Source organism: Amblyomma mixtum, chromosome 8 (genome assembly GCF_055824585.1).
Source record: "Amblyomma mixtum isolate Tamu chromosome 8, ASM5582458v1, whole genome shotgun sequence".
NCBI lineage: Eukaryota > Metazoa > Arthropoda > Arachnida > Ixodida > Ixodidae > Amblyomma > Amblyomma mixtum.
The window spans coordinates 71,345,484-71,370,654 of record NC_143019.1 but is presented as its reverse complement, the minus strand read 5'-3'; the positions used below and the strand labels follow the sequence as shown (position 1 = coordinate 71,370,654).

Below are 25,171 nucleotides of genomic sequence, written 5' to 3'. Positions count from 1 at the left end.
GCAAGGAAACGTGAGCAAAGGAAACGTGGCACGAACAAGGAAATGTGGCACGACCGAGCCCATTTCACAACATCTTGGGCTCCTAATTCCCTCGTACAAGTAACAAAGTATTCGTGACGCCGTTCCGATATTACCAACACACTAAACCCCGGCAAGCTACCAGATGAGAACTTAGGCAGACGTCTCCCCACATCGCTTCGCCATTTTTTCTCATAAAGAACCTGCAAAGCGCATACGTATACACGTCCCTCACCTGATATACGCTGAAGCGGAACTGCTGCACCAGGCGTTGGCCCGAAGAATAAAAAGCGTGGCGCTCCCAGGAAACGTCTTCACAGACAAAGGGACCGCTTACCGCACCGGAACCGGCGCAGATCCCAGCCACGGCCAGCAGTCGCCTTGGAACAAACGCGGCGCGTGCGGAAGTCACGCGCCCGAGGTAGCACTAATTTACCCGTCGCTTCCGACGGCGTACGTCGATCGCCCCTTTCCCGAACACCACACGTTCGAACATGCTCTCTAGCGGCCCCTCAATCCCGCACAGGCGTCCACACTCAATCCATAAGAAGACGACAAAGAGGCGAAAGTCCCGTCTTCTTGGTATGTGCCATTAAGCCTGAGGACATCATCATCAACATCTTCGTAAGATGCGCATAGCTCAAAGTTGAGTTAATTCCGTCGTCGCGGGGACGCGCCTCATGCGTGCAATGCCAAGGCCGCTTGCAGACCAGCCCGATTCATTCATCTGCAGCCGAGTATACCACTGAACTTACCCGCTCACAGGTTCCGGGCTCCAACCGTCCAGCTTGGCGAGCGTCACGACTGAGCTTGGCAGGTCCCCAGTGCAGCTGGCACTCCGGGGTGCCGAATGCGCGCCCCTCGAAGAGACGGCCTCGGTAGAGGGCAGCACCTCCCTCTCTCTCTCCCTCTCTCTCCCCCCCCCCCTCCCGCCTAACCCCTTTCCGCTTTTCCTGTTACCAGCTCAGCAGGGACGGCGCTACTCCAAGACCCCTCCCCCTGCACGGACACGGACCGCCCCCGTCTCGGCAACGACCATACCCCCTCCCCTCTCCCCTCCCTACATCCCCCTACCCCTTCCCCTGGTCCCCAAGAGTGATGCCACCAGCTGGCCAACATACGTCGGGACCAGTATCCCCTCCCAAGAATACCCCAAAGTAATAATCATCATCAACCCAGTCCCGGCAAAGCTGTGGAATCAACGTGATACCGATATGCCGTAAGAACGAGGTGTTATACTGCCGTCGATTACAGAACCTCCTGACAACCGCCACTGATGAAGTACTACGGCCAGTCTGGAAGAAGGACTGGCACAAAACCACTTAGGGCAGCAACGCCTCAGTCGCCGATTGGACGAGGCGACGCTTTGCATCATATTCGGTTCAGGCAACAGGCGTTGCGAAATAGTCCGGCTCTATCTCTAGCATGATTTTTATCATATCCTTAAGAGCGTACGTTGTTGGGCTAGTCGGTCAATCATGGTGAATCATGGTTGTGTTATCTTCTTGTCCTTGTCTTTTTGTGCGCAGTACCCCCCCTTGTATTTATCATATCCCAACGGATAACACCGTCATATCGCCTGCTCACCGCCACTCTTTCTGCACAAGCCATTCGAAATCAGTACATCATCCACGCGGGCACACATAATCGCATCATCACTGTTTTTTTTTGTGCAAACAGCCAAAGACTGGAGCAGTCTGCCCGCAGAAGTCGTGCGCATTTCAACACATTTCTCAAGTCATCCCTCACAGAAGCCGCACACTCTTCATGTAAAACACCTGACCAAGGGACATCAGAGAAATGAATAGGTAAATAGCTTAACGTTAAAGAAGCGAAGAATAGACGTCTCTTTACAGGCGCATTTCGTTTGATACCACAGAGCCAACTGCGGCAATTGGAGGCTGTGCGAGTTGGTTTACTTCTCGCGAGCACCTCCACGCAGAACCACCACAAACATTTCGACTCCCCTTCTGGCTGGGCCCTGACATGTCGTCCTCAGGCTGGCAAGCATGTCACATTTGTGTGCCGTCGAGAACAAGGAAACGTGCGCAAAGCTTCGCACGACGAGTCCAGTTCACAACGTCTTGGGCGTTAGTTTCCGTCGCAGACCTTCGTTAGGCGGGCGGCCCAAAGCAAAATTAAAATTGCCCTGGCCGCCGTCGCGGACAGCCTGCACAATTCCAACGCCATTCGCAATCCACATAGATATACATATGCGCGCTAGCGTTTCGATGGAGGAGGAATACGAAAGGAGAAGAACGTACTGCGCTGTGTCAGTGCACCGTAAAGAACCTCAGGGGGTCGGAATAATCCGGAGACCTCGTCTACAGCTTCCCTCATAGCCCGGGAGCAGCTCCGAGAAACCCCTGTCTACCCAACGACGTGTTTGCCTCAAGGCGTGCCGAATGGACCTAGGAGGCAAGGGCAATGTACGTTGCACCGTCTCAGTGCGGGACCCCACAGGAACAAGAGGACAAGCGACTATGGCGGATGTCAGGGGCCGTCGTCTTTGGTGGCTCTTCTGAGAATCGAGCATCGCGGCGGGCTGTCGGGGGACTTCCGCAACATTCAAGAACGTCCCCAAGGGACAAAGGCCCACTTCCGCCCTTTTCATGGTCTCGCATTCCGACCCTTCGTGAGTGATGTCTTCTGACGGACAGGTGTTGGCAGCCCGGGGAACCTTCGGCGCGTCCGAGAACCTTGCATCCCGGAATCAACTTTACCTCGAAGGCATCCTTGTCTCCCCGGCTCAACGCGTGACGTGACGTGCGTGACAAGTGTCCACAGGTGCGGGGGTGGAGGTTTGTGCGCGCGAGTGAAAGTTTCCGGCCTCTCCTAGCCTGGAGTTGACGTCATCATCCTGGTGAAGCCAGGGAAGACGGATCGCATAAAACTCGGCGACGAAAGCAGTCGCAGACACTACTTCCTGTTCCGGACTCTTGTAAATATGTAGTCACAGTCGCATTTTCTGTTGTAAATATGTAAATAAATTCAACTCTTCTTTCGCCACCTTCTAACTCCGTCGCTCAGCGGCATTCCTGTCCTTGGCCTGGAGGTGGCAACGGGCGTCGTGCTGACCGTGGATCCGTCGAGCCGCGACCCCGAACCTCGTCTTCAACACCCAGCACCATTTAATCCCGATGGATCAAAAAAGGACAAGGCCCGCAAAATGAGGCCTTCTATGACGTCACCAGAGCGGGTGCAACAACAGCCACTATCCCTATCGTCCGCAGTACCCTGAGCACAAAAACAGTCATCACGGCCGTCCCGAAATCGCCATCGCGGATTAAGGCGCTCCACTTTACGACAGCCAACATCCACCCACTTCACGGTTCCCACGTACACGCACAAGTGTGCGGCCGAAGACGAACCGATAAGAAGGGCCGACAACAGCGAGCGCCTTGAAAGCGCAACAAACGGCCAACGTGTTTCCACTCTTTCGCTGCGCCCTACGAAGCCTCGGGTCACTTAACTGCGACATCCAGGCAGAACAACAGATTACATATCGCTCTGCCGAAGAAACATCGCACAGCGAAGGAGCTCAGTGGTCACAACTCAAGGACAAGGCGGCGGGTGCCCCTGAAATGAGGCCGTCCAACCAATTGCCGCCTACTTATCGGCATGACGTCGCGATCAATCGTTACCTTACACCTTCTAGCGTCCGTGGCAGGTGCAACGCAGCTGACCGCGACGTTACGCCGATAGGTCAGCGCTGTTGGTCGGATGCTGCCTCGTGTTCTTTGCGGTCTTTTCTGCGGTGCATGCTCTAGTCCCAAGCACCAGGCAGCGCCGTAAGAATGTGGTAGAGGCGGGCCCTAACGAACCGACGGCGGACTCCACCGCAGGCACCATATAACAGCACGCTTGCGCCATCATCGCCCGAAGACGGATAACGAGCCGCGCTTGTTATGCATCATCTCGTCACGGGAGTACACCACCTCACAGCTATCTCTGTGGAGACGGATCAACGCGGAAAATGAAGTTCAATCATACAACGGTCATCCAAGAGGTAAGTTCAAAAGCTGTGGAGCCCTCCACTACGGCGTCCCTCATAGCCTGAGTCGCTTTGGGACGTTAAACCCCACAAACCAAACCAAACCTGTTGACACCGGAGAACAGCCATCTGCACCGGTATTTGATTCCAACCACGACGGGTGGCGGCAGGAAAGGTATGATTTGGCTCAGTCTATGAGGGCCGCCGTGGTGAATGGCTCCGGAAATTTCGACCACTTGGAGTTCTTTACCGTGCACCGACACTGCACAGTACACGGGCCTCTAGAATTTCGCCTCCATCCAAATTCGACCGCCGCGGCCGGGATCGAACCCGCGTCCTTCGGGTCAGCAGCCGAGCGCCATAATCACTGAGCCACCGCAGCGGCTGGGACAGGAAAGGGTCAGCAGCTAGCAGCAAGACGCATCTATAACTGCTTCCGCCAAAAAAAAGAAAGCTTTCCAAGCACAGTCCAATACAATGTCGAGTAACATTATTATTATTTCTGCGTTGTAGAAGATTCTTTACTTTCTCTGCCCAAGACAAAGGAAAGCGAGGTAGGCTGGTAGTAACGACGCCCGGTTGGCTGCGCTACACTGAGGGGAGGGGGTACGAACGGATTAAAAGACAGAAGGGAGACGAGAAAGCCCATGGACACCAACACAACTCGAGCGCTCAATGCCCGAGTTATGCGTAATCTTTTGAGACGCGTTCGTTGCGTTCACGGTAAAATGCTTCCGCCTGTTCTACATTCTGCGTTCCTGTGCATGTGGTAGCAGGCGCAGAACATGAGTGCGGTGCAAAAGCGTTGCCTTTTCGAAACCTTCAGCGATCTTTTACACCTATAAAAAAAGAAAGTCGGCATCAGAAACGGCCATATAACAGCGCATCCGCTATTCCGTCAACCAATACGCGCTGCAGAGCGCAGAGGAAACGAAAGAAATGAGGAGACAATGCTCCCGACGGCAGGAGAGAAGACCACCGACGCGGGGGCCCGCAGAGAAAGGGACATTCCGCCACGCCCACCGAGTGTCGCTGCCGACGCCGAACTACCCGAGCGATAAGGGCGACGCGATAACCGACACCGCCGGGGAGAGGAACGCGTGCCGCTAGGAAAGTGGGCTTGGGAGGAGGGGGAGCTCCCCTACGAAACCTCCCCTCTTTCTCCCAGGAGTCGCGGAAACTGCAGCACGAGGAAGTAGTCTGTCTGCGTCGGTGCGGAAGATAAGCCGCCGAGCGTCAGAACAAGTTGAAGCTGCTCCTGCAGCGGAACTCGCTAGAGGGTCCAACGACAACTCGCTGCTTCCTTCCAGGCGTCAATGAAGAAGCCATACACCGCAGTACAAGCTGTGCTTTCAAATGCGCTGACACAGAGGCCAAAGCGACAGCCGCGGTGGCTCAGTGGTTATGGCGCTCGGCTGCTGACCCGAAAGACGCTGGTTCGATCCCGGCCGCGGCGGTCGAATTTCGTTGGAGGCGAAATTCTAGAGGCCCGCGTACTGTGCGATGTCAGTGCACGTTAAAGAACTCCGGGGGGGCCAAAATTTCCAGAGCCCTCCACTACGGCGCCCCTCATAGCGTGAGTCGCTTTGGGACGTTAAACCCCAATAAACAAACAAAATTGCTGACAAAGAAGCAGAAGCCAAAACACAGCGTCATCCAAACCGGGAAGTGAAGCGCCGAAATTGTAGGCATACTATAGAACATAGTCCGCCATTTCGACGTCGCCTTGACCGTCGTACGCCGGCCAACCACAATCGGCGAAGCGATTGTAGAGAGAGCTAGCCACCATTAATACTACTTTCGCTCGGGAGAGTTGGTTCATTCTCGAGAGCACGTACTGCTCGATAACGACGTTAACGAGCAAGGAACACATTTCGACCAAACCGTAAGCCCCCAAGAAGACGGGACAAGAGAGAAGACACGGGGCAAAACGCTCTCTCTAGTCCCCGTCTTCTTGAGCGCTAACGGTTTCGTCGAAATTGTGGGCAACCAACTATAAGCCCAAGGAACAGCCGTGACGGAACACATGGCGCTGTACTAAATGTCGAAAGTGTTCCGTATTCGTCCGTGTCGTCGTGACGAAGGTGCGAACATTTCACGAGGAAAGATGACTGGGCGACTTGATGCTTATTTGACGTCATCGACACGGTAACAGCAACGCGAAAAAAAAAAAAGACGAAGACAAAAGAAGGCGGAAAAAAGTTTACGCTGCAGTATAAACTACTCCAGTAGCTGTCAAGCGCTGTGTACATGGACACAGCGCTAGACAGCTACTGGAGTGTTTACAGAACACAGAGCCACCTCGAGCACATGCCCACAGAGGTTTTCCTTCCTTCTTTTCAAATAACGCGAGTACAAAAAAAAAAAAGGTGAAAAATCGTTGACCTAGAAGAAATGACGAGTGGATTTCGTTACCATCTCCGGTTAGCGGTAACCGCGCCGTCGAAGTCCTAAGTAACCACTTAAGTATCTACGCTGTTGTGCTCGTGCGGTGGCTTTGGGAGCGGAGCTGCTAGGAGTTGAGGGCTTGCCGTGTGCTGCTCGGGCTTCGAGGAAAGAATCAGCTTCAAACCATCTCCGTTTACTTCAGGAGCAGAACTGACTTCGGTACGAGGGTGCCCGGCCAATAGAGAGAGGTTAAAAAGAGAGTAACAATGTACACCAGTCCCCATATAAAACAAGAACAAAAATATCAGCACGGCTGCTTGCAAGCGCCTGCCGTCGACGAAAGCAGTCCCACAACACAAACACTGCAGTTCCCAGGAAGCATGCATGGTGATGCCCCGGAAGGTTTCAAGAGCGCCGCGGATGAGCTGTTTATCTAAACTCGGAAACACGCAGCCTGCCTGACGGACTCGGCGGTGGCTGAGACGGGAGACGTATACGTCTTGCGCGCTCCGTTAGAAACACCGCGGGTCGTTGCACGGCCCCTCCGCCCGGCCGCGTTGCTGTTAGTGGCTATTTATTAATAAAATACGACGAAAACGGGCAAGGCGTCCCGATCACAATTAACGTTCTCCTCATTCTTCTCCCACTCATCATCTCACTCTGCTGTTCGCGTTTGATTGGTTGCGTTGGTGTTTCTTTTCTACCAAAGGTTTGGTTTGGTTTATGGGGGTTTTACTTCCCAAAGCGGCTGAGGCTATGAGGGACGCCATAGTGGAGGGCTCCGGAAATTTCGACCACCTGGGGTTCTTTAACGTGCACTGACATCGCACAGCACACGGGCCTAAAGGGAGTATTCACTGACGTCACAGCCGCCGCCATTTTGTTGCCTATGGAGCACTGCGAAAGGCTGCGGGCGGGTCTAATGGAATTATGGCCACCTTCTCCGACCTGCACTGCTGAAGGTACGCACTGGAGAACAAAATGGCGCCCGTGATGTCACGTCAACACCCCCTATGTGCGGCGCACACAGTAAGCCATCGACGTACAGCTCTCGCAAAACGCACGAGTGTTTCCCTTTTCGCTGCCCAGCTGTTTTCACCGTTAAGGCGGAGCTGTGCAAGTCTCAAAACGTGACTTGCACTTTCCCGCAATGTTCATAACGCAAAGGGACAGCGAGGGAGAAACAACGCAAAAAAAGGGAGAAAGAAAGCAAGAACTGAAGCTCTGCTTGCGCGAAAGGTTGACAAGGGCTCAAATTCTCATTATACTATAACCCTTACAAAAAACGTTTCAGCCAGTCTATAGAGTGCCTATAGACTTCTGTCTATAAAGTCCATAGACAAATCCTAGAGAACAGTCGACAGGCAATACAAATCCTATGGACTGATCTATAGACAATCTATAGATTTATGGGCATACACTTTCGGTAGAGCCGCCGCGGTGGCTCAGTGGTTATGGTGCTCGGCTGCTGACCCGAAAGACGTGGGTTCGATCCCGGCCGCGGCGGCTGGAATTTCTTTGCAGGAGAAATTCTAGAGGCCCGTGTGCTGTGCGATGTCAGTGCACGTTAAAGAATCCCAGGTGGTGGAAATTTCCGGAGCCCTTCACTACGGCGTATCTCATAGCCTGAGTCGCTTTGGGACGTTAAACCCCATACACCAAACCGAACTGTTGGTAGACTTTTGTCTATAGAGTATAAAGAGACAAAAAGCAATATCTGTACGAAGTCAACAGAGTCAATAAGAAGTCTACAGACTGTCTATAGCCCATTTTATAAGGGTAAGCGCGCAACATGCGACGAACATTGCATGCATCCTTGCAGCGGCTGCGTAATAACGCAAAACGAGCTCATTTTCCTGCACACAGACATGAAAAGTCGTTAATTGCGGTAAGAACTGAAGCTTCCTCGTTAAAACAGTGAGTGCAGGCCTGTTTAATCTCGGCAGCCACGACCAACACGCCTGCCTATAGATACTGATACAATCTACTCTTTTTTTTTTTCCCCCCTTTTCTTGTCGCGGCATTCGGTTGCCGCAGATCCGGGGCAAACGCGAACAATTCAGTAGCGAGAAGACGCTTAGGCCGTTTGCAGACCACCGACCCCGCCCGTGCAGTGTATAAATAGTACATTCCGCAGTGCAGTGTGTGTGTGTACACACGCTTGGAGCACGCCCTGCCTAACGAGGCCGGAGTGACCGCGTCGGTCGACGGAAGCTGGAGGAGCGGTCTGCGCCACGCAACGTTCAGCCGCGTGAGCGCGGTGGACGGGTCTCGTTTCTAACTAGTAATACGATGCGCACGAAGGCGACGAGGGAAAGAAAGAAGAAACGAAGATTGAAAGAACGAGAGAGAGAGAGAAGGGAGCATGCCGCGGCGTTCTTCCTTGAAGATCACTGTGCCTCGTTGATTGAATGGCGCAGTGCGAAATAGGATCGAAGGAATGAATGAATTACCAAGTGAGCGATGAAGTGGACGGCTGCGTAAGTTAAGTGAGAAACTAGATTGATGAACGAATGAGTGAATGAAAGAATCCAGTTCGTTATGTTACCCACACCGGCATATGACGGCATCAGGGGCTACGGAGTGCTAAATCAAGATAGCATATACATAAATAGGCAGGGATGATTGGTTTATTGGGGTTTTAACGTCCCAAAGCGACTCAGGGTATGAGAGACGCCGTAGTGAAGGGCTCCGGAAATTTCGTCCACCTGGGGTTCTTTAACGTGCACTGGCATCGCACAGCACACGGGCCTCTAGAATTTTGCCTCCATCGAAATTCGGCCGCCGCGGCCGGGATCGAACCCGCGTCTTTCGAGTCAGCAGCCGAGCGCCGTAACCACTGAGCCACCGCGGCGGGGCGAGGCAGGGATGACTGAATGAACATCTCATTCATAGAGTTTCTTACTATTAACTAGAGGGAAAGCTGGCGGCGCAGCACTTCAGCCACCATGGACGCCCAAAGCATCATGGGGCGGTGAGCTACTTGTTGCGGCACAGTCGTAATTTTTTGGGAACATGAAGTGACACTACTAAGACGTTTCATTCCGAAAACGCTGTTCGTGTGTGCGCAGACGACTTTCGCGCGAATGCAGTGGGCAAACCCCATAGTAGTGAAAACGCGACGACGCACGACGCCAATAAAAGGTTTCACTTTTCCGAAATGTCATTAAAAAACCTCTCATAGTAATTAAGCAACAGCATCTTTTTTGAAAACATATTTACTTTTAAAAGTGCGCCTGCTATTTACGAAATATTAGTTTTTGTAGTGTTCACTACTTGGCCAATAGGAGAGCGAGTCGTCTCTTATTTTGGGCAAACTTTGCACTTAAATGCTTTTCTGCTCGTTTGTTGCAATCATTAGCCAAGATATTGAATGTTAGGACGTTTGTAGTTATCAAACAGCTTAATTTTTCTATTATTTCTTGGCCAAAAGTTGCAGTTCCGCAACAAGTAGCTCACCGCCCCATGATGCTTTGAGCGCCCATGGTGGCTGAAGTGGTCTCGAGGGGCTTCCATGCAGACTCCCATAGACAGGCTGCCAGCTTTCCCTCTAGGTAATAGTAAGAAACTCTATGATCTCATTGGCTATGACTGAATGACAATCAAAACTGGAGGGGGCACCTAAGCTAAGCCTTAAGGGTACGACTCGGTAGCTTTGATGGGTTAATGGCCATACATGCGGGATTGTTCATTCTCTACTTCACATTCACAGGTCCCTGAGAGCCCTCGTCGCAGAAGGGCCACAGAAAAGGGTGTTCGAGCTTGGCTCTAAAACGCTTGCGCTACGTAAAGTACAGGCCACAGAGCGTTCATGCCGCGTATTCGAGACCTCAAAAAGCGAGCGGGAAATTTACAATACATTTTTTTTTTAATTCGCGCTTCCGCACTATTTTTGGACACAAGACAACCTTGCAGTCAGTACCAGAGAGAGAAGACAGCCACGCGCTCGTCTTCTAAATTTTAGTCCGCCACATGATATATATATATATATATATATATATATATATATATAAAGGGAAAGGGAATGAGGGTACTGTTATACATATTAGAGAAGCCAGTAGCCACAGAAACCAAGGAACACAGGGGAACTCTTTATGTTTATCTATTGTGTGGTATTCATTAATATTCTAAATCGAACAGCACAAAATAAATAAATTAATTAAAAATCCCCTGTGTCCCTTGGTTTCTGTGGCTGTTGGCTTCTCTCAATTTATAACGAGCCCCTCATTCCCCTTCCCTTGTTTCCTTATATATATATATATATATATATATATATATATATATATATATATATAGAGAGAGAGAGAGAGAGAGAGAGATATCAGAAGAAAAAACAACCACATGCCGCCGGTGGGATCCGAACCCACGACCTCCGATTTACGCGTCCGGTGCTCTACCACCTGAGCTACGGCGACGGCTGTCAGATCTGCTGATTTCTGGGGTATTTATGTTTACAAGTGACCTAAACTTGAGTGTTCATCAGCGCCACCCAGTTGGTAGAGCACCGGATGCGTAATTCGGAGGTCGTGGGTTCGTCGGTTCCCACTGGCGGCATGTAATTGTTTTTCTTCTGCTTTTTAATCAATTATCTTTAAGCGATAACATATTCAGTAATATTCTTCATTGATAAACACCACAAAATAAATAGAGAATTGCCCTGCGTTCCTTGGTTTCTGTGGCTGTTGGCTTCTCTTTATATATATATATATATATATATATATATATATATATATATATATATATATATATATATATATATATATATATATATATATATATATATATATGGCATGCGCATGTATTGCTGTAACCTGAATCTATATGTATCAACTCTTGCGATGTCGCTGCGTGACACAAATCTATGCAAATAAATATGAAATACTGAAACAAATGACACCGCAGAAATCGGCAAATCTGTTTGCGCGGTGAAAAGTGAAAATAGGCATCACAGCCCCCCCCCCCCCCCCCCGCCGAATCAAAAAAAAAAAAGAAGGCAGGAAAGATAAATGCAACTTCCTGCTTCTGCTGCTGTCACATTCAGACATGAAACGGCCGTACTTGGCGTCCTAATTACTCGCCTTCGTGTATATCGCGCCATATCGCCATCCAGCACCGAAAAGACCGCTCTCTCTATCTTATCGCGCACACTCCGTGTCGGCACGGGGCAAACAAGGCAGGGCGAGGGCCCGACGCATCATTCACGCTTTGTGGGCACCAAGCGCACGCAGCGTGCGGACTTCTATTGGAGCCGACGCGACGAAGTGGAACGCTCGGGCCCCGACCTTTCCACACGCCCATTTCAGTTAAACCATTTTTTTTCTTCCAACTGAACAGTGCAATGCAGGCCTCAAGAAAGCCGGTTAATTTTTGAAATACACAACCTTAGGTGTAAATTTTCGAGAGGCATGCGCGAAATATTGCACAAAGCGCGTCACAACGATTAGCAACAAGCGTCGAAACGTTTGCTCGGATTTGTCAGACCGAGGGATCATGGAATCCTTGTTTTTATTTATAATGCGCACACGAAACTCGAAACCTTGTATAAAATATCAATGCGGCTTGCAAAAACCAGTCACATGACTATGTCGAAGCACGTGCTGCCAAGGTCGCTGTTCTCACAAATATTTAATGCGCACGTTACATAAAGAGAATAGGCACTCCAGTTGAGAAGAACAGCGCTGAAGAATTCGTCCGACACAAAGAAATGTCAGCTACCTCTATAGCACTCTCCCAGAAAAAGCTAAGGATACGCCATCTACACGTTTGTGCACACAGCGCTGTGCTCGCAACTGTGTACACGATGTACACAATGTATATGCAATTGTGTACACAGCGCCTGAAAGGGTAACTGTGTAACACGGGGCGCACAGCAGCATGGCACGCATGGGCGCTGCGGAATCGCTTTCCAGGGGGAAAACACGTTGAGGTTCAATGATCAGACGATATATGTTCCCACTCCTCGACACGCCGAAAGGTGCTAAGCACCGTTGTTAATATGTCCATGCCGTTTCTCTGCGCTACTTATTGACAAATCGGCGCTGTTGCTCCCGACATTCACTTTACACGGACGTGAATAAGTTCGGCAAACAGGCTCGACGTGCCGGCACATTACAATCATCTTACGAGTCCTCCATTAACACTGCGTTCGACCCAATTATGCAACGCCACACCTAGTGGAATTCCCGAGTCTCAGCTGAGAACGATTTCTTTTCCTCCGATTAGTTACACGGATCGCTGGGTACCAATGATCAATGACGGAAATTCTTCAAACGCCGACCAGTCGCAACAAATGAAGTTTCGGCCCCGCTCCGGGGGCCTTGTTCACAAGGCCCCCGTAGGCCCTCGTACCGGGGCCGAAACGTCATTTTTTGAGAACAACTGGAACAAAGAATTTCTGCCATGAACATACCCGACCAGACGTGTTTCCGTCAAACTCTGGATTTGAATGACTAACGAAAAACGTTAGAGAAATGGCAGCCACGGGCGGCCGTAGCTGCTTCGCTGAGCGGTTGGTATAGTAAACAATATCGCCGAAAAAAACAACAAGAAAGCGACGATTGGGGCTAGTTGGTATAGCAAGGAAAGAACACGCCTATCTGATATCAAAACAGCCATTAATTAGTGCGCCTATCCTCCGAGTAAGCGCTCGTACTGCTTCGTCCTTCCGTTCGTCGCTTCTGTGTCGTTCCAGCGCTTGCATTGCAAAAAAAAAAAAAAAAATTAACGAAAAAACACAAGACCGGGCAAAAAGCTAGACATGACGATGCGACATATAGAATTGCGAAATTTCATGCAAAATAACTGACGAGGCACAATACCGGGTGACCGTCCGTCGTCCGGTGGTAGATCCTCCCAGCTATATGGCGACGGTGCGTGCACGCCTATCGAGCCAGCGACGACACGCGAGAGGATCGATAACGGAACTGGAATGGAACAGTTCCCTTATCTGGGCTATATACATCGCCACCGCTCACGACGCATCTCCCCATATCACGAAAAGGCCCCAACGATACACGCTCTCCACACAGTAACCGCCGCTTCAACAACGAGGAAGTACACGATATATTATACGAGTATCGGACACACGTGGAGGCGAAGGCTGCCTCACTATCTGCAACGGCGCGGCGGATGCGCGCAGATAAGACAAAAGAGGAAACCTTTTATCTCTCGAAACAAAAGCGCTCATCGGGAACAAAAGGCGGCGCGACGAAGTTATGCCACGCGTCAGCTTTTGTATATATAGTGGACAAACTTGAACGTAGAGAGCCGCGATTATTTTAAACCGGAAAAACATTCGAGTGCAAGGCCAGGCGAGGGGTATCGGAATTCGTCGGCCCCCGCTATGCTCAGACAATGAGCACGTCGGAACTGCCAACGTGTCGTCGTTACTGCAGCCTCCGCGTTTCGGAAATGTCAAACACTGGGTAGGCTTAGCAACGAAACCATAACGTAATCAGAATGAGCCCATAAGGGTAACTTCATAGCGCCTAAAAACAACAAAACTCTGCGCGCACACGCTAATAAATCAGTGGCAAGCTTCAAAAACATGCCATCAGCGGGTGGTGTAACACTACAGACAAAGACGACGACGAAGCGCTCAGTCGTTCGGGACAGAACGCTTGCGCTAGGCCCACAGCCATTGAATCATATTTCACCTGTCATCACGCCGTGCTGTTCTTTCTCTTGCCATCGCGTAACAATACTACTTCGCTCGAAAGGTTAGCTTGGCGGTAAGTGGGGTATAGAGACAGGGGTATCTACGTACAGAGGCTGGCAGAGAGATGGCAAGAAAGAGGGGGCGACGGTGGCTGACAATGTGCACAGAAGTGAGGTCCGAATGCATACATAAAACGTCTCCGCAATGCGCAGATCTTAACGCCACGTGGCTTCCGCACCCCTGGCAGCCGACGCGGCTCCCTCGGCAACTGCATGCCGGGAAGTGATGGTTACAGTACGCATGCTTATGCCACACCGTTTGGCGAAACGTTTAGACTATTTAGACAGGGGGCTAACAACAACTGCATCTCACTGGTACTCACCTATGGGGCAGAAACGTGGAGGCTAACAAAGAGGGTTCGGCTTAAGTTAAGGACAACGCAGTGAGCTATGGAAAGAAAAATGACAGGTGTAACGTTAAGAGACCGGAAGCGGGAGGAGTGGGTGAGGGAACAAACGCGTGGGTTAATGATGTCCTAGTTGAAATCAAGAGGAAGAAATGGGCTTGGGCAGGGCATGTAATGCGAAGGCAAGATAACCGCTGGTCCTCAAGGGTAATGGAGCGGGTTCCAAGAGAAGGCAAGCGTAGCAGGGGGCGGCAGAAAGTTAGGCGGGCGGATGAGATTAAGAAGTTTGCGGGAATGCGGGGGCCGCAACTGGCGAAGGACAGGGTTGATTGGAGAGACATGGGAGAGGCCTTTGCCCTGCAGTGGGCGTAGTCAGGCTGATGGTGATAAAGACAGCTGTGTCAATAAATCGCGAAGCATGGAAATAATCTGCGACTAATCGGCGCACACGAGAGAAGTGAAAAGCAATTTGACCGCTATCGTAGGCACACAACGCGCGACGGGATATATCGAAATCTAAACTCCACGGCATGTTTGCACAGTTATCGGGCAGTCGCAATATAGTGCGGAGATGCCACAGGGGTGACTCAGAGCGCACTTTCGGCACGCGTAACAAGACGACGGCAATCGCTCACTCTGCGGGCCGTCGTAATGAGTTAGTGATGTTAGTCACTGTAACGTGGTACAGCTAGTCCTCGGCTACAAAATACACAACTTAGCAATGTGAAGTCCTGAACTGAATGGTACATTCTTGCCGACGAAGACCTCGCGCAACCTGACGCAGAGATGACAGGACAAGTGCTTATCCTGTCTTCATCCGGTTGCCTTACAGGGGCACAAATCGGTTTGGTTTGATTTATGGGGTTTAACGTCCCAAAGCAACTCAGGCTATGAGAGACGCCGTAGTGGAGGGCTCCGGAAATTTCGACCACCTGGGGTTCTTTAACGTGCACTGACATCGCACAGTACACGGGCCTCTAGAATTTCTCCTCCAAAGAAATTCAACCGCCGCGGCCGGGATCGAACCCGCGTCTCTCGGGTCAGCAGCCGAGCACCATAACCGCTGAGCCACCGCGGCGGCTGTGGATGTATAATCGGCACAAATAGGTATAGGGGCTGATTTACAACCAATGTAGTACGTGCAACCAAATGGTGATGTCAATCGGTCGCCCCTAGGGAGGCTACACGTCGGCCCCCTAGGACACATGCAGGCTCCACAGTTGCCCCGTTCACCACTCCGTTTACATCATCATCACCATCAGCCCGAGTACGCCCACTGCAGGGCAAAGGCCTCTCCCATGTCTCTCCAATTAACCCTGTCCTGCGCCAGTTGCGGCCACCGTGTCCCCGCAAACTTCTTAATCTCATCCGCCCACCTAACTTTCTGTCGCCCCCTGCTATACGCTTGCCTTCTCTTGGAATCCACTCCGTTACCCTTAAGGACATTCTTTTACATGTGTCATTCTTTTCAGGACCACTTTCCGTGCACCTGTTGAGGTCCGGCACAACCGGCAGAATACCTGCACGACACCAGCATCACAATGCGCTAACAACAACTAAGAGCCCCGCGAAAAGCGTTAATGGAGCGTACACCCGTTGCGCAACACCCTCTGCAAACGATGAAACTAACTTGCTCCAAGTTGGTACGGGGTGGAGAAAACTTCCGAGCCGAGTAACTTCCCCAACTTCTCCCTCCGCAGTTCCGGGCCGTGTCCTGCGCGTTAGTAACGCGAAATTGGTCGCGCGCCGCTAATCGCGGCCCCACTCCTGCCCGGACAGACGTCGCCCCCTGCGACAGTCGAGAGCTCATTACGCCGAGGCGACAGAGATTCGACCTGCATGGGGGGAGGACGACGGCAATTTGGGGGCCCGGAGCGAAAATCGAAGCCCGGATCCGTGACGCTCCTTTCACGCCCCAGTCGGTGGCTTTAATCTGGGGGAAGAGACAGCCGCTGAGAAAAAAGAAAGAAAAGTTGAAAGGTCCCTCACGTAATATGATACCAGCTTCGCCGTCAGCTGTAGAAGTACGGAGTTCAACATATCGCGCGAAAATTGGTCACATCCGTTAGCAGTTCGTTAGCCACATGACCTAGTCATTTGTGTGACCCATGGTTTGGTTTATTGGGGTTTAACGTCCCGAAGCGACTCAGGCTATGAGGGACGCCGTAGTGGAGGGCTCCGGAAATTTCGACCACCTGGGGTTCTTTAACATGCACTGACATCGCACAGTACACGGCCCTCTTGAATTTCGCCTTCATCGAAATTCGGCCGCCGCGGCCGGGATCGAACCCGCGTCTTTCGGATCAGCAGCCGAGTGCCGTAACCACTGAGCCACCGCGGCGGGTATGTGTGACCCATGGGAGAGGTAAGCGTGGTATTAATAGCTCATGTGACCCAACCCACGGGACAGGTAGGTGTCCTTCGACTAGGTCACGTGGGCAACAAATCGCCAAAGGAGTCAAGGGTCACACAAGCGACCAATGACAGCGCGTCACGTGATCTAGCTTGCTATGCGGTGACGTCGTTTCACCCGGATGAAGATCCCCAGATGCCGTGTGGTGGGAGAGGGTGGGTGGTCTTGCTTTAACTGTTGACACAGGAAAAAAAAAAAAAAGAAAAACCTGTCCGTAATGCTTCCCCTCATCCGCAGCGCAAAAACGTCAGCGATAGCCACACATTTCTCTTTACGAATTACGCCCCTGTACTGAGGCCCTATTCTGCAACGATCCATTCCCTTTCCATTCCATCTGGTCTTCTCTCATTGGTCGCTGCTCCCACTGACGTAGGGCAGAGGTCACGAGACAGAAACACGCTCACGATTCCACCTACATGCTTGCACAAACGCGCCTCGAGCACATGTCGCACTGGATGACCGACGCCCACGACTGACGGAGTACGAATTAAATATAAGCAAACACAGTGGGCGCCATCCGTGTGACGAATCGGCACAGCGCGATCCGTGCGACTCAGCCACAGCGGATGCGGAGACACGAGGCTATAACTAGCGGTGGCGTCGCGACCGACTGCGTCCGATTGGCTGTTTGCCTTACCACCTGTCGGCGGGTTCTTCACAGTGACGTCACGGCCAAATGAAATTGGATCACTACAGGATACGGCTCCTAGTATTATGCGCTTGGGTTTCGCTGGCAATTTTGCACTCTTTTATTGCCTTCCATATCGTGTCGCATTTTTGTATCTATTCGTCTCGCAATAATACTTCCCCCGTCCCCATTGCTGCATTCTTTTTCTGGGGCCCGCAAGGCAGTATGGAATAAATACGAATAAACAAACAAAACTCAGAAACGATTCTCGGAGGACAGTTTGAAAACGCTGCATATCCGAGGTCAAAACAAACGAAAGTTCGTTATATCCGAGGTGGCATATTCAGGTTCGTTAAATACGAGGTTACAAGAATGTTTACTATATACGAGGTCAACACGCGAAAGTTCGCTATACCTGAGATGACAAGAATGTTTGCTATATACGAGGTCAACACACGAAAGTTCGCTATACCTGAGATGGCATTTCAGGTTCGTTTTGCTACGCGTGATGACGGTCGCCATTTGCGCGTGCACAGATCTTTAAAATGGTAGCGCATTAACAAATGAACATCGCCTCACGCACACGTACCTTGGTACCCATCCCTGAACCACGTGACTGGAGGCACGCCTCATTCTAGAGACTGCCCCCCCCCCCATAACGTCCATTCTCACAGGCCTGCATGCGAACGTCCAGTTTCTCGCCACGGCATACTACACCGGTCGAAGCCGTCCGTTCAAGCGAAAGTCTGGTACGCAGCTATCGCCGTAAATAAACGACACAAGAATCTTGATGTCTCCAATATTTCTCTGAAAGAATTGCCCCAAATATTCGTGTAGTTCTTTTTTTCTTGCTATTACCATTTTGAGTGCACCTGTCAGTTCTGCTGTCCTTTATTTTCTCCTCCCTGTGTTTGCCTTTATAGTCTCTTTGACCTAATATAGTTCTTTTTTCTTTTACAAGCAGAATGTACTGCTTACTGAACGTACATGTGTCATTCTATGTACAGAACATACGAGTTTTTTCTTACTATTGTTTGATGTCCTATTCCGCCGACGTCAATGCTGCACTGTAAGAGGAAGCCAGGACCTCTCAAGCTGTCTATACAGCTTTTTCCCTGGCTGTCCTCGCAACACCTAGTTGCGGAAATAAACCTTCAAACCTTCAAACAACGAAATAGAGCGAGCCAACGCGAGGGGCGACCGGAAACGGACACAAGTGTCGTCCGCGGAGCAAAACGCCGTCGCCTGAAAAGCGAAGCTCCTCGTTTTCCGAACCCCCGGCGAAGAAAACCTCGCCACCGGCGGCCACCAAGCGACGACCGGAGCCTCTGCCTCTCTCAGTCCTTCTCTCACACGCCGGCAAAAACAAAAACAAGAAGCGAAAGAAAGAAAACAACCAAAAGAAACTGCTGCCGCTCGGCTAACGCAGGAAATATCGACATAAACAAACAAAAACGCCGTGCTTTCTCGATTCGCAAAGAAGAAACACGAGGCGCGGCGGACGCCTCGAAAGCGGCGACTCCTCCTATCGCGCCGAGCGTCGCCGTTCTTTTTCTGTCGCCCCCTGACTTATTTAAATACGAGACACGCCGCGGTTGACAGCACACGCGAGGAGCCGGACTTCGCTGCTCGAAGCAATCGCTCAATGGAGAGACGCCCCTTCCCCTCCTCTTCGCCGTCGTCGCAGGGACGGAACGTGAACGTCGAGGTCGCGCGACGCCTGCCACGCCTGCGGCCATTCGCATCGGTGCCGCCTATTACGGGACGCGTTCCAGGCGCGCCGTTCGACCGCCGGACGCAATTCCTCTGATCCAGTGCAGTGCGACTAACGGTTACCGCAAGCAGTATCCTCACCTGCAGCAACCCGCCGCGGTGGCTCAGTGGTCGTTAGTGGCGTTGGGCCACTGAACGAACTCGTCGGGGCGGCCGCATTTCGACGGAGGCTAAGTTGTGGAAAGGTTCCCGCGCGCCGTAATTTATGTGCACGTAAAGAGGGACGCTGAGGAAACATCGAAGGTGACGTGCGTCGATTTTCCAGCTCACGTAGCATCTTTGTCATTATAAACCGGCGATAGATCGCCGGGTTATAATGGCACAGATTCTACTTTAACTAAAAAAACAACTTGTGCGACGTAGAAAGGGCAAGAAAAAATTAAAGTATATATAAAACAATGAAATACTGGTGTTCACGCCACCGGCCGGTTTCACAAACTGCGAACATGGTTAGTCTAGAGCGATAGTCTAGAGTCCTTTTCGGTTCTAACGTCAGCAGTTGGAATCAGGTGGCCTGAAATAGAATTGTCAGATTCTGAAGTACAATTTGCTCAGCAAGAACAGCTTTTTGTTGCCCAGTGAACACCAACATAGCCGCGATGACTCGAACGATCGGTCTTCGCTAAGAAAAAAATATATGGAGTAGCCCGCAGTACCACTTTAAAGATGATGATGATGATTATGTCTTTTTAAGGTGTAAGGGCATCTGTCGCCGAGGGAGCGCCGCGGCACAAGGCGTTTTCGTGTACTCAAAGTGGGGCCAAAAACCAATTTCCGAAGCATTTCGTGCCATAGATGCCGAGCACCGGGCCAGGGGAAAGTATGTACCCATTGTGTCACCGCGGTAGGTACTCAGCGGCACCGGGGATCGAACACCGCACCTTCACTAGACAGCGGTGGCCTAGGCACCACTAGACCCCCACTGCGATGCTCGTTTAAAGAAAACCTAGGCGGTCAAATTGATCCGAAGCCCTGCACTACACCATCCCTGGCAATCCACAGCGTTGCCGTGCCACATAAAAGTACATTAGACATCAATAAAAGCAATATGAAGCGAGTCTCTGTGGACAGATCCCCCTCCGAGGATTTCAGATATGCGGATACCCCCCGCACGCACGCACGCTGAAACAGGAGCCTTGCGCAAAACGTAAACGTCGCGAGCAGACGGCACCGTGCATATATGACCAGCGACGACAAAAGAAACTGGAGTGTTTGCTTAGCCACGCAATGCTACTAAAGAAGCGAATTCTACTTAGAACAAAAACTGGACCCTGTCCCCATGTGTCCCTCGAGAGAAAAAAGCCAACGATCGAAGCGCCCGCTCAGCTTGCAGACGACAGAGCTCGCTTCCGAATAATACCCGTCGCACGAGAAAAGCACTTCGCAAGTCTCTCCCGGCCGCATTTTATGCCGGCCCGCGGCAGGGGACGAACCACGTGCTATATACGCGGATTGCCACTGACGCATACAACTGCCTAATGTAATCTGAGCACATACGCATACAGCGCAGCATATACGGGGGCAAACTGCCGATCATAGGACGCGCCACACAGATGCCATGCGTGTATACACTTCCGGCGTTCGCAGATGGCGCCGATAAAGCACGAGTCTTCAACGACACGTGCGGGCGTTGTGGAACTGGACCGGCTTTTCTGAATTTCAGATTGCCTCCCGTCTGTCCCCCTCTCTCCTACACCACGCAGAGACAGACTCTGCATAGGTTGAGGCCGATAGAAGAAGACCTCGTCCGCACCACTAATGTGTATCGCGGGTAGTGCAATGTACACAATCGTTCGCGGGAGATTTCATTCCGGCCAGACCATTTCGCAAAATTGAGATCCTCTGCTCGCAGTTCTTAAAGAGACCCTGAAATCATTTGGATGGGCGTATTGCAGCGCAAAAGATCTGCAGAGGTGGCCTTTGCGGGTATTCGTGTGAAATTTGAAAGCTCTGCGTGGACCCTATAACTTAGGTTGATCTTTTAAAAATCGCTGCTCGCAGTAGCTCGCCGACGATTGGGGCGACACAGCTCACCGCTTGTCCCCTACCTCGATGACGTCAGTGAGCAGAAGAGCCAGCCTTCAAGCTCTCCCCGTCTGTCCACTGACGTCATCGGGGAAGGGGGCCCGCGGTAAGGTGTGTCGCCCCAATCGGTGGCGAGCTACTACGAGCAGCGATTTTTAAAAGATTATTCTAAGTTCACGCAGAGCTTTCAAGTTTGACTCGAGCACCCACAAAGACCATCTCTAAGATCTGTTGCACAAGAACATGCCCATCGAAATGATTTCAGGGTCTCTTTAAGTCACCGCTTGCCGTTTCTGACTTGTCGCAGACGGTAGATCGTTAGAATGTTCACACACAGAGCTCACGGCACGATGCAACAACGGACATCTGTTCGCGCCGCTACTAGAAAAAGGGCGTGTGAACAGGATGATAACATGTCATTCACGTCTCATGCGCCGTATACAAGACACATAGAGTTTCTTACTATTACCTAGAGGGAATGTTGTCAGCCCGTCTATGGGAGTTTGCATGGCGACCCCTCGAGACCACTTCAGCCACCATGGGAGCTCAAAGCATCATGGGGCGGTGAGCTACTTGTTGCGGAACTGCAACTTTTGGCCAAAAAATAATAGAAAAATAAAGCTGTTTGATAACTACAAACGTCCTAACATTCAATATCTTGTCTAATGATTGCAACAAACGAGCAGAAAAGGATTTAAGTGCAAAGTTTGCCCAAATTAAGAGACGACTCGCTCTCCTATTGGCCAAGTAAAGAACACTATAAAAACTAATATTGCGTAATTAACAGTAGCACTTTTAAAAGTAAATATGTTTAAAAAAATGTTGTTGCTTAGATACTTTAACTCTTTCGCTACCGCAGAAAAATGGACGATTTGGAGTGTACGGAAAGAAATTTTTTTTCACAAGAACTAATACACCCAGCACATATTGCAATGCATGAATTTGTAGCTTATTAGTTACACTTCTGAATGAAACAAACAGAAAACTTGTGTGTGCGAAAGTAAATGAACATTTATTTGTGAAATTAGCTAAAAACACAAAAAAAGTATATAGCAAAAACAAAAATTACCGGCTGCACTAAGCCAGAACTTGATTAGAGAAAAACTGGAATATACAAACTGTTGCACATGTTTATAGCTGTCATTATTCACAGTTTCAGCTATGAGAAAAAATTACTGCACTTTCCATGGCCTGTCAAGTCAGGGGTCATGACTGTGGTGCCACTGTGAAGAGCAATCAGGGGTGAAGATGTGAAGCAGAGGTAGACTGACAGGTGCTTCACATAAGGCTTTATCTTTGCTCCTCCCTTGTTCTCTGATAGCCGAGCTTGCAGTTTCTTCTCTTTTTAATTTTTTTCGGTTGGTGTTGAATGGATTCTATGGGAGGATTGGGGGCGTGGACTTCATTTCCCTCATCATACCCGAAGATTTCTCGAATGAGCTGCTCCCTGAAAGCCAGCTGATAAAATTTGGCATTTTAGGCAAGCTCTAAAACATCAGAATCAATGAAATAAGTTTTAGCGATGTGGTTGGAAAGCCAGGACACTTTCCAAGTTTTGCCAATAGATGCTGCCGCCACTGAATCATCCGGGTCCGTTACGTGCAAAAAAACAAACAAAAAAAGCGAAAAACCAATTTTGAGAAATGATTTTTGATAGCTAGAATAGATTATTCTGGTATTTCAGTAGAAATATAGTCGCGGTAGGTCAACAATTCCAATGTATATGATGATTCCAATGAACATCAGCATCTCCAACAGATTCACATCTTCCCATGAGCCGTCACGCCGAACTTGCTGAAAATCTTCATCCATGCATACTTATTAGTGTTTCCGCACACGGTCTTCATCATTTCCGCCGTGAAGAACATCAAAAAAAAAGTCGAGACGTCGAGCTAATCTCCGAGCGCAGCTCCGCAGCGATGTGCCGATATGGACACCTAGCTGTCGTCTTGGTTGAAAAACGCGACGCGACCTTGAGCATTTGGCAAACTGCCTTCGCCATACGTTGTCAAGACCCTGAAGCACAAAAATAAACCACTCTCATCAATTACAAACCGTATGAACCGCAGAAAACTCACAGCGAACGAAAACAGAACTTACATGCAAGTACGCGCTGACATTCCAGGCTCCCGAGGCGAAGTCTCGCTGTCGAAACCGAAATCCAACGTTTGTACATTGTTGCCCGACTAATAACCGCTGCTTTCGTCGCAAAAAACGAAACCGAAACCAGCCGACGTACTCGGTGTCAGCTTTCGTTTTCGAGGAGTGCGTGGCGACGCGGACGCCATTTTCTCCGGCTGACGCCGCTGCGGCCGTTCAAAGTTTTATTTTTCACGGCGCCCCCTCATGTCAAAACACTGAAACCAAGGCTGCAATCGAAAGAGCAGTTGTTGAGCTTGCTAGATAGATGGCGGAGCACGTAAACGATTCTCCAAAATGAGCTTTTTTGTGCGGGCGATTTGAATCGATCATATGCAATCGATGGCCTATGGCGCGGTAGCGAAAGAGTTAAGAGGTTTTTTAATGGCATTTCGGAAGAGTGAAACCTTTTATTGGCGTCGTGTGTCGTCGCGTTTTCACTACTATGGCTTTTGCACACTGCGTTCGCGCGAAAGTCGTCTGCGCACACACGAACAGCGTTTTAGGAATGAAACATCTCAGTAGTGCCACTCCGTGTTCCCGAAAAACTACGACTGTTCCGCAACAAGTAGCTCACCGCCCCATGATGCTTTGAGCGTCCATGGCGGCTGAAGTGCAGCGCCGCCAGCTTTCCCTCTAGGTAATAGTCAGAAACTCTATGAGACATATATACATCGCATATATCACCACATACACCGGGTGCTTCAGTGAACACTTTCGAGAATGCGAAATGGCTAGCTATATCTAGAATTAACGGATTATTTCTTACTTAACACAACCTGGTTATTAGCGCCAAGGGGCGAGCTCGAAGCCACGGACATGGCGATGCTATATAAATTTTCGAAAAGAAGAGAAAGAAAATCCAGCTCAAAATTGCAGTGCACACCTAAGCTCCGCCTTAAGGGTATGACGTAATAGCGTTAATTGGTTAATGCACATATATGCGGAAGGTCATTCTCTACTTTACATTCATGGATCCCTGGGAGTCCTCGTACCCCCTCCTGGCGCAGTGGTGCAGCGGCTGAGCGATGCGCCACTGCCCAGCGGTGGCAGGTGCTGCCATCCTGTGGACTCTGTGCGACCCAGGTTGCTCTTTCCGAGCGCCAATCATCAATTTATTAACTGCCACCTGCTCACGGTAGGCAGTTCGCTCACTACCCGGTGTATAGTGAACTAGAATATTATCCTAGTGGCGCGAACGGAAGGGCGCGGGCGTGCTCTTTGGCGTAGAAGCCACCAGGTGGCACCACTGCAACTTTTTCCAGCGGCGGCGTCGCGGCTCCGTATGGAGCTTGTGTATGTTTCTCCACGTCGTTGTTTCGGTGTGGTGCTCTAATACGCCTGTAGTTAATAAACATGCATGCCATTTGCTTCAACTAGCTTCATAGTAACCTGGTAGGCACTTTTTCTTCCACGCCGTGCCTTTTTGAGCAGTTCGGCGATGATGAAAAACCGCGTCGTTGCATGCCGTCTGCTACCGAGAACGGGCAATGAGAGAGGATCACGGTTTTGCCGGTGGGTGTTAGTTGTCTAGATGCATCTCTTACCAGGCTCATTTTGTTTACCTGCGATTATAGTTTGGTACTATGGGGTTTAATGTTAATGTTCCGTCCGTGAAATACCTTGGCATTTACTTTGACAGTGATTTATCCTGGAACACGCACATGGAACACCTCAGTAAAAAGCTTAGAGGCGTCGCATGCTTGCTCTATGCTCTAAGGGCCTACCTG

General features: G+C 50.5%; 1 protein-coding gene across 7 annotated transcripts in view; it reads right to left on the bottom strand.

The window, feature by feature from the left end:
* Positions 1–25,171, bottom strand: part of LOC149332913 (uncharacterized) — a 333,095-nt gene that overhangs the window by 40,162 nt on the left and 267,762 nt on the right. The window contains exon 1 of one of the 7 annotated variants that reach the window (XM_089558490.1): positions 13,219–13,747. The exons of the other annotated variants lie outside the window; for them this stretch is intronic. The gene's annotated coding sequence lies outside the window, so the exon portion shown is untranslated. Of the gene's footprint in view, positions 1–13,218; positions 13,748–25,171 lie in introns of those variants that run through there. 7 annotated transcript variants of the gene reach the window in all.